This window comes from Salvia splendens, chromosome 10 (genome assembly GCF_004379255.2).
Source record: "Salvia splendens isolate huo1 chromosome 10, SspV2, whole genome shotgun sequence".
NCBI lineage: Eukaryota > Viridiplantae > Streptophyta > Magnoliopsida > Lamiales > Lamiaceae > Salvia > Salvia splendens.
In genome coordinates this window covers 30,546,366-30,556,726 of record NC_056041.1, presented here as the reverse complement: position 1 = coordinate 30,556,726, position 10,361 = coordinate 30,546,366, and positions in this window count along the sequence as shown.

The window sequence follows — 10,361 nt, the reverse complement described above, 5'->3', positions numbered from 1 at the left end:
TTGTTATTATGGGTCTTCACAAATGGCATGACAAAATTCACACATAAAATATGTGGAAAATATAAAAATAGCACCAAAAAAACGAGTGCCGCTCGAATTTTAGTTGCATCGAAAATTGTAATCGATGCCTCTTCTTCTTAAAAAATCAAATTAACATTGAAAATAGGCGTTTTTTGGAAAATTTCGTGGCCCAAACCGCCTCTGGCAGTTTGCAATGGATAGATCTCGTCGAGATACTTGAAATCAAAAAAAAATTCATCGAAAACGGAGTTCTCTAGCCAAAGTTATGGCCATTTGAAGTTTCGGATGATTTCCATAACATATGTTGCGAATTTTGTCATGTTTTTTCCTAGTCTTTTTACATATAGTTGAGTTGACATATTGTACATATATTTTCATTCTTATTTGAATCATGATTTGGGATGGTTCTGTTTTTTTCAATATTCCTAGGAATTTGTGGTTCTTTTATGATGAATTGACTTGGCATAGTAACCTGATCCCATTTGAGGCGTTTAGGAGCGTAAGTTGTGGATTGTTCTGCATCAACTTGTAGGAGAATAGTTTCTCCTTTTGCAAAAGGATTCTTGCTAAATTTTGGATTTAAGTTTGAAGACATAAGCCTAAGGTAGACTCAAACATGATAGCAAAATTTTTACAATTATGGAATTCATCTCCTTGTATTTGAACATCATGAATAAGAGATTCAGAATCATGGGATCTGTTAAATCAACAGAAAAGTTTGGAGATCAATTAAAATATATCGGTCCATTACAAATATTAGTTTGAATCATGGCTAAAATAGATGTTTGGTACTTTTTAAGCCTTTTATCTCTTACAGCAAGGTAAATAGGAGTATCAACTCCTATATGAACTAAAGGTTTGACAACTATTTGGGCAAGTCCGAAGTGGGCATACCTATGACCTTGTTTTATATATTTTTTATAGATTCTCGGTTAAGTAGAGGAAAGCTTTCAGATTCATGAAGAATACTCCTAGTTTCTTCATGAGTTCTAATAGAAAAAGCAGTCTTAAAATCAATAAGACCTATCTCGTAGAAGTTTTCAACTTTTTCTTTAAGAATACTCCAATTTGAAAAATCCTAAAAGATTTATAAACTTACTGGTCATAAATAAAGAGAGGGATAGAGATTAAGATTAGGAGTTGGTTTAGATAAGAGAAACTGGTCGCAGGGGAACACTTTGCGTGGAACACCTAGACATAAGGCTTACCAACCGTCTTACAAGCTTACCAAACCTGAATTCCAACGTTTTCTTGACTAAGATGGTATCAGAGCCATTTTGTTGGCGGTAGAGGATGTTATAAGATTTATAAGCACAATAGAGGTAATATTCGAAACTGAGATGATAAGATTATCCTTAGGATTAAACTTCAAAGGGGAGAATTTGTATTGATGATCCCATTTTCTGGAAACCAAATTTGGAATGTTTTTCACAATTGTGATGGAAGGTTATGAACCAGGAGTGGTTATAATATCTTAATAAGAAAGCTCTGAACCAAGCATTCTTATAAACCTTATTGTTAAAACACGTCCCAAGGGTCGTCTCAACACTTCTATTAATAGAAACCTGTCTTGACAATCATAATACATACATTCTAATTTATGTAAGTTCTGATAGACACTAGGATCGAATCAATCCTGGCACAACGACAGACAAGAAGATGATGTTTCTCTTTGGGCATAACCTATTGTCATTGTCTAGCCATTTGAGATCCACATTTACACTTGCAAATATACTAACTCCCACTGACTGACACAACATGTAGATAGTATTGCAAGTCTTGTAAAACATGTTGTCTATCTTAGATTGTTGTTTGGAATCTATCACCTTTTTAAGGATGGATATCCAAATGAACCAATGCTACATTGTAGCTAATGGGATTATTTTCAAGTTAATCTAAGACCGAGTCTTGAGACACTCTTAGACCAATGAACTTGTTATGTTCCAAGGAACGCTCCCACTACGACATGGTTCATACAATCTTAGGTATTGAAGTTGATTTTATTAGTGCAAAAGTTTATAACGGTATGACTCCTTGGTAATGTGGAAAATCCGATATCTCTCTCTTTATCTTGAGAGTTATCACGTTGTTAGGCTTGTAGTTCATCTCTTGGTCTTCGTTCAAGAAATCCATCTTTAAAGATTACAGAACTTATAACCTTACATCATTTGGGACAACCATAAAACATACCTCAGTACTCAACTCCAATTACATGGAAACCATTCCAACATGCATTGGAACAGCATTACACCTTGAGATGTGCTAGACTAAAGTTTGGTTGTTTTTGTTTATCCTTGCTTATCTTTGTTTTCTGTGTTTGGTTGTTTTTGTTTATCCGTGCTTATCTTTGTTTTCTGTGTTTGGTTGTTTTTGTTTATCTGTGTTGCGTCTGTTGTTTGAGTCTGTTTGCATCTAGGTCTAGGACTTTGTGTTTGTTTCTTTTCGTTAGAATCGGCCAAGTGATAACCATGCACGACATTTTCCTTATTTCTTTATTTTGTCTTCAATACTTGAGGGCAATTATGGTTTAAGTGTGAGCAGTTTGAAAAGGCCAATTTCATGCATCGGTTATGGGGTTAAATTATGTGATTTCTATGAACTAACACATGTTTTAAGTTTACGTGCGTAGAGAATCTGTCAGGTCAAGGAAATGGAAGAAAAATCCACTAGGCAGAAGAAACCGAAGGAAAATGGAGTGATGAAGCCAGCTTACAATCTGACCCAGGAGATTACAGAAGTAGCGTTGAGCGGAAAAACATATTTTGAACGACTTTCTAAGATGGAAAAATTGACAAATCAACAAAGAAGATACCCTAGAAGTCCGAGCCTCAACTATAAATAGAGACACAACATGAAGAGAGGCATCATCGTTCATTCACCATTCACCTCTCGCTCTTAGCTCATCACTCCTCATACATATTTCTCTACGCACTTAGCTTTAATGGTGTTATTCTGGGAGTTCGTGGTAGCCTAGTTAAATTTCCATGGTGTAACACCGTCCTTACGAAGGGCGAAGATACAATTGCTTATTTTCTATCATTTTGAGCTGAGACTTCATTGTTTTAGAAGCACCACATTTACTATTTATGTGTTGAACCTTTAATCCAATAGTTATGGAATTTTCCGTTTTCTGTTCAGCTGATTCTGATGTTTGATTTGTGGTATTTACTAGTTTTGATGCTTTTCGCAATTGATGTTTGATTTAGAGTTGAGATCGAAGTTTATTTGTTGTTGAATTGGTTGAATCTGAATGGAGGAGTATGGATCTGATGTATCGGAATTGGTTTTTGTTGATCTGAGTTGAATTGTTGATCAGAGTTGTGGATCTGAGATGTGATGTTCTGAATTTTGCATGGTTATGGATGTTTACTCTTGTCTTCTTATTTTGCTAAGCCTAGTAGTTTATATCTAGTTATTTTGTGCTTAAGCGTAATGTTTGAATTCGGATTTATATTTGCTATGTTTTCACATGTTTGAGGCTCTGTTTTCTTTTCTGCTTACTTGATTGTTTGGAGAAGATGAAGGTACAAGTTAGTTAGAAGTCGGATCTGTTGGAAATCCGTTTACCTGACCTAGTAGATTAGTGTTTGAATTTCTCTAGTTAAATCTCATTTCTGTCAACCATGCATGCGCACAGACTTTTTCTATTCCCTAGGTCTAGTAGATAATTTAGTTACCTTTAAATTCCTCTGAGTTTAGTAGTTAAAACAAGTTTTAACCCATGAGTTGCGTGGCAGCAGCCAACCCCTTCAAAGTCACTACAGAAACACTTATTTATCATTCATAGAGTAATCAAACTCCAACTAGTTAGGCTCTGAATAATAAAGGAAGCCCAACACGAGAAGGAAAGGGGGGGACAGGTTATCACACAGACATCTTTAGGATTTCAACTCTCTTCTAGGGCTGAAATCGGAGCTCATTTTACTTTATCTTCCTGATTTCCGCCGCACACACGCTTGGTTCCCGATCTAGTTTAGTTTAGTCGTAGTTTGGTGCCGGTTCTATCACTTTAATCGTTTGTTCTGCTATTCCGCTTTGAGAAGGAGCCATGAAACAATTTCTGTATTCGTTTGTTTTTTTTAGTTTACTTTTGATGTTATCAACTCTTGAAGCTTTTGATTTAGTAAATTTAGAGTTATGATTTTGGTTCCAGCTGATATGTCCTGTTTTCATGCATGAAATATATGATGCATATATTTCTGATCTGGCTAGATCTGGCCAGATCATGAGTATGGGTTAGTTTCTTTATTACGTAGACTTAGATTAGATTTTAGGAGTAGATTTAAGTTTACAAGTTGTTATAATGTTTTGAAAATTGAACAGCCTAACAAAATTTATCTTGAGAACTCGACCTTGGATCTTCTGACTGGTGTCCCGGACTGTAGACTGATATTTGTGTGGGCAAATCTCACTAGTGTACTAGGACTTGAATAACGAAGGTAGAAATCTACTCACGGAAGGAGAGCAATTTTAGATTCTCTCTCTAAACAAAGGGGACTTAATCTAATCTTCGATTCTTAAGTGAATCAACAAGGTAAATTGGCTAACTCCGTAGTATGCATGTTTTAGGGATTATTTATGCTAAAGCATGTCTAAAATTCAAGTTATGAGCATAATACATATGATAATTACGTGAATAGAATTTGTCTAAATAATCTGCTAAATAGATCAGTTATATGTGATCCGTTAAAACGCATGCTTCCGCTACCAACCCCTCACGCGGGAGGTGTTTCTTCATTCTTCCTCATCACTGGACCTTCATAACCAAGCCCAAATCTTAAAGTGATTTGACTAATGTTAGCTCTGTCTGGTGGCTTGATTGAGCGAGGAATCTTTCCTTCGTTCCCTCGCATCTCATTCAAGGAAGTTGCGATCTGAGACAATTGCCTTGCCATCATGTCCATTGCTGCCATCTACTCCATCTGAGTGTCATGAAGCTTATGCACCACGTCATTGTTGGATTGCATGTTGTTCTGCATATGCTGTTGAGAACTGACTAGATCATGCACCATATCGTCAAGATTCCTTGGTGGCTTAGAGTTGGGTTGGCCGGAATTTAGTCATGAACCCAGGTTTGGCCCACTCCCTTGGTTCTGGCTGAAGTTTCCCTGACCTCCTGAACTGTTGTTGTACTGATTTCTTGGCCCTTGGTTCCCATGGTAATTGGGTTGGGAATTCTGATAATTTCTTGGGTAGTTCCTCTGGTGTGGCGGCACAAAAGAGTTCCCTTGCTGGGTTTGATTCATGTTCTCCCAATTAGAATGATCGCCTTGGTTCCGGTTGCTCCAGTTGTTTTGTCCCTCCTGATTTCTCCCAGACCAGTTAGTCTCCCTTTCTGGTTGGTGTGTAAACTAGGTGTTCTGTTGTGGGGGTGGCTGGGTCGGGTTATTCTCAGACCATCTAAATTGGGATGGGTTCTCCATGGTGCCTCCTTCTGTTTCCCCTGATTCCAACTCCCATCTGGATTTCAACTCCCCATCGAATTCACCTGGGCTTGGTAATCTCCTTCTTGAGGGCCATAGTATAGCTGGGGTGGAGCTTCTCCCAGGCCTAGAGTTTTCTCTTTCTCTTGTGAGGCTGGCGGGTTGATCTTCTCGATTGCACTCAAGAGTGCTTTCTCAAGCCTATCTATTCTCGCCTTCATCACCTTGCTCCTTCAGTGCATTTGCTGACCCTCTACTCATAATGTTCCTCGGGATGTTATACGCCTTCTTGGCTTCTATCAACCTCCCCAAAGTCTCTCTCACTTCACTTCCCTTGTTCTATGTGAAATTTCCCCCGCTCGAGGAATTCATCAGATCCTTTGATTCGGGGGTTGCTCCTTCATAAAACAGATAGTAAATTTCTGCCTCGATCATTCTAAGATTCAGGCAAACATCTAACAATCCCTTGAATCGCGTCCAATATTGACTCAGAGATTCATCGTACTCCTGCTTACACTCCACGATTTCTTTCTTGAGGGCGTTTGTCTTGTTTGAGGGGAAAAAATAATCCAGAAACTCCAACTTGAAATCTCTCTAGGTACGGATGGAATCCTGAGACAGCCTCAACAACCATGTGTTGGCCTCTCCCTTCAAGGCGAATGGAATTGCGCGTAGGTGATAATCTTCCTCCGTTGCATCGTTGGGCCTTTTCTGAATACTGCACAGCTTGCTAAACTCATTCAGGAACTCGTATGGACACTCGTTCCTACACCCGGAGAACGTCGGTAGAATGCCTAGCACATTTGTCTTAATTTCGATGGCCCTCTGACGCTAATTCGTGACTATAGCCTGAGTTGGCTCACCATCTAGATGGGCAGTGTGCGAACCAATCTCAGGATCTGGATCGCCCATCTGTGCCATGTCTCTGATCTTTCTCTCCTCTATATCTATTTCTGAAGACGACTCGGGATCCTCCCTTCCTGTCGAACTCCACTCCTCGTCACTTCCTGAACCAAACGGAAATGGATCTCCCGTGGTTAACCCTGATCTGGTGGTGACCGTAGATGCTGTCTCCCTGACCTGCCAAATAAACCGATCATTTCTCCACCCACATGAGTTACTCCAGTGTCCAAACCGTGAGCCTCTGCTCATAAACTGAAAATAAAGAAAAAGGATAAATCAAAACTATATACGCCAAAATCTCTAAACACAATCATAAACTATGCCATCCATCTCCGGCAACGACGCCATTTGAAACTCTCTCTGGAAACTGTGTGTGCTTTTGTGCTTGGTCAAGCTTCTCAAACCCAGAGAATCCGCTAGATCACAAGGTCTAGGAACTCAGAGGATCCTGGAAGTCTCGGTCGTCGGACACACAAATTCCGCATTCAAAACCCTCAACCCTCTATACTATGAATTAGTACAGGGAAGTAGGGATCGATCCCACGAAGACAGATGCGTAAGAATGGATTTAAAAGACTCTGGAAAGGGGGTTGGCTGCTGCCACGCAATTTTGGGGTTGAGAAAATTATAACTAGGCTGGGGAATGAAAATTGGCTGACATTAGACCTAGGAAACACAGAACATCATGCAAGCATGAAACATCATCTTAACTTCAATATCTTAACAAACTTCCTCCACCTAGCAAACCGCTACCTAATCTAGCTAAACAAGAATCAAACATGCAGTGGGGACCATTTCCCGAAAACAGTAAAGTACGGATGAAAGGCTGCAAATAACTAACTATGAATTTAACCAACAACGTTCTGCATCTCGTCGCCTGATTCAAGCTCGAACATGGAGAAAACAGAGTAATAATCCAGATTCAAACAGGACATAATAATTCGGACGTCGGAAATGGGCGATTAATCGGAAACCAAACAAATCTACTTCTACTAGATGAAGTAAACAGAAACACAGAAACGAGTCATCAAAATTCATGCAAAATCAACCAACTCTGTTTCAGATCCACACGTCGAACACTTAATCCACTCCGGATCCAAGCAATCCGAACCCAATTACGATAAAAAACAACTCCATGAACTCCGATTTAACAAATCCACTCCGATCAACAACAATCCAACCACGATTCAATTCCAATTCACCAGATCGAGTGCGAAAAGCATCCATTCATGTAAACAACCCCAAACTCAGAATCAAACATCATCAAAACTCAAAATCAACATCATCATGAAAGAAAATAGAAATTCCATAGATAGATAAGCAAGGTTCAACAAATAACCAAAGTCGAGCTTCGAACATCGAAGACTCTGTAGAATTCTGAACAGAAAAACAAAATGAAAGCGGATAAATTGTTTCTTCTCCTTACACGAGGACGGTGGTACACAATAGCCAACTGAAAATGAGCCAAACCCCTATAGATTCCTGATCACCCCAAGTGTGTGTAGAAGTATGTGAAAGTGAGCTCAGAGCCAAAAGTATATCCCCCAAAAATCCCCTCCAAAAATAATCCTCTCCAAAATAATCCTCTTCAAAATAATCTTCTTATGTATATTGCGTGCTCTCTCTTTTATAGACGTGGAGGCGATCATCTAGAAGCTTTCTCTTGAATTCTCCGTTCTGCCCTCCAGCTAATGATCTACTCCGTCTGGCAATTTTTCTTCATTCTGCTCACTTTCTCGCTAATTTCCTTCGCCAGGTGATTATCTTCTTTCCTTCCTGGACCTGGCGATTTCTTGCACACACCTGGCTTAAAAGATGTGTTAGACCCCGCAAATTGTTGAATTTAACCCCATAACCGATGAATGAAATTAGCCTTATCAAGTAGTAAGGACTACAGGCAATAGGAGAACTTAGTTGAGCTTAATTCTTTCGAATCTACTGGACCCGCCACATTGTAAGGGCACCCCCTAGCTAGCAAAGTTGAGCCAATGTAGAATTCTCCTTTCTTTTGACACCTCAGCTTTCATATCATGTGAACAAGGGGGCGGAGTGGGGACAACTCACCATTCGGGGTAAGAGGTGTTGGGGTTTGGAGCCCCTTGCACAGCGGAAGACATGCATTCACAAATAAATCATACATATGGATCTATTTGACCGATTATAGGATTAATTGATTCACATGTTAAACATTGAATTGCATACAAGAATGCACAAAAAACATGCTTAAGGAATTAAAATCCTAATTCATGATATTCTACGGTTTAGGATTACCGATCTGATTCTCCAAAGAATCGACGATTGCTTGCGCCTTCTCCACGTGATGATCTTTGTATCCAACCACAAATCTTCTAATCTGTATCCGGAACTCAGATAATGACTTTTGGGTGGGCAAAGCTTGTCAGAATCGAAAATGACTTGATTAGAAAGGAGACAGAATATCAGTTTTGTCAAAAACCAATTTTTTCGTCCACTCCCAGAGGCGAGCATGAAAATTTACTCTTAAATTGTCATTGAATCTCCTTTCTAATCTCCTTTTATATAGAGTTATGATGGGCCAGATTAAGGATCCATGGAGGTTGGACTTGGGCCAAACCTGTTGGACTTTTACTAATTAAATTGAGCCCCAATTTAATATAAGTCCAATAGAATATTATTATCATCCACTATAGTATAATAATATTGACTGCCCGTCCAATCCCAAATTACGAGTAATCCGGGATTTACCTCTTTAACTTATTACTTCCCGTGTTTAAGATATAAATATCCATTAATTAATTTAAGTATGCTATTTGACTTTAATTAATTAATATCTTTTTCCAAGAGTTGTTTAGTTCAAAATCTTTATTTATTATTCTGGAATAAATTCCAACCGGCCGGGTTTCTGAATAATAAAACCTTTTTCGATCACCTCTTGAGGATATTATCAGACTGGACTCACCCAGCACACGATTCATTGCAATAACAATACTAGCACCTCTAGATATTGATCACCACTACCCAAGATACCAGGATTCTTGGATTGCGAAAAATCCACACCATTTGATAAATCAAAGTAGTGCATAATCAATATCGTATGCTCAATGTTATGTCAACAATGATTAAGAAATAACAATCACCGAGACCTCGTCTTTCAGTAAATAGCAAGAAAGACTTATCTCAACTGTTAGATCCTTCAGTACTATACCACACCAGTGTCATTTATTTCCTAAGGTAAGGAAACATGCGGACTGACATTGTAACCTTTCACTATAGGTAGCCAAAGCCTATCTGGGTTGTGAAATTCTATTTCTCTTCTACAAAGGACCGACTGCGTCACCTTCTGTGAACGTCGTTCACGACCAGTCTACTATGCCGAAGAATTAGACTTATTTGCTTCTTATACATTTACATGTTTGAGAAACATCTTATAAATGCATAAGCAAACACCAATGCGATAAAATTAATTATTCTCGCCTTGGGTTAAAAGTGGATTGTAGAGTTTATTGTATACAAGCAATTCTATCCGTGCAACATGCTCAAAATATGCTTTTCAGTATACCAATCCTACCAATCTCCCACTTATACTCAAAATCATGCTTTCGAGTATACCCACCGCCAAAACTCTCCCACTTATACTCTAAGCAGGTCTCGGGCCATGATACATCGAACTACCGTACTTTTCACCTCATGTATAAAACATGTTGCCATGTAGCCATTTTGTGAAAAGTTCTGCCAGGTTGTTCTCTGATGATATCTTGGAAACCATAACGTCTTGCTGCGCACTTAATCCTTAATTAATTTAATACTTCATCACTATGTGATTGCTTAGCTTTAACAGATCGTGTTTCCCTTGAGTTAGACATATGACTAGAGTAATTATAACAAAATATAATACTCATACACATACTCGGAATCACGGTCAAAGCTATTAGGAAGTTACTGAGATTAACAACTACTTAGTAGTTTCTGATGAAACCACACTTATAATTTTTATGAGAGTCTATGATGTAATCACACTCCTTCATGACTCAGTTT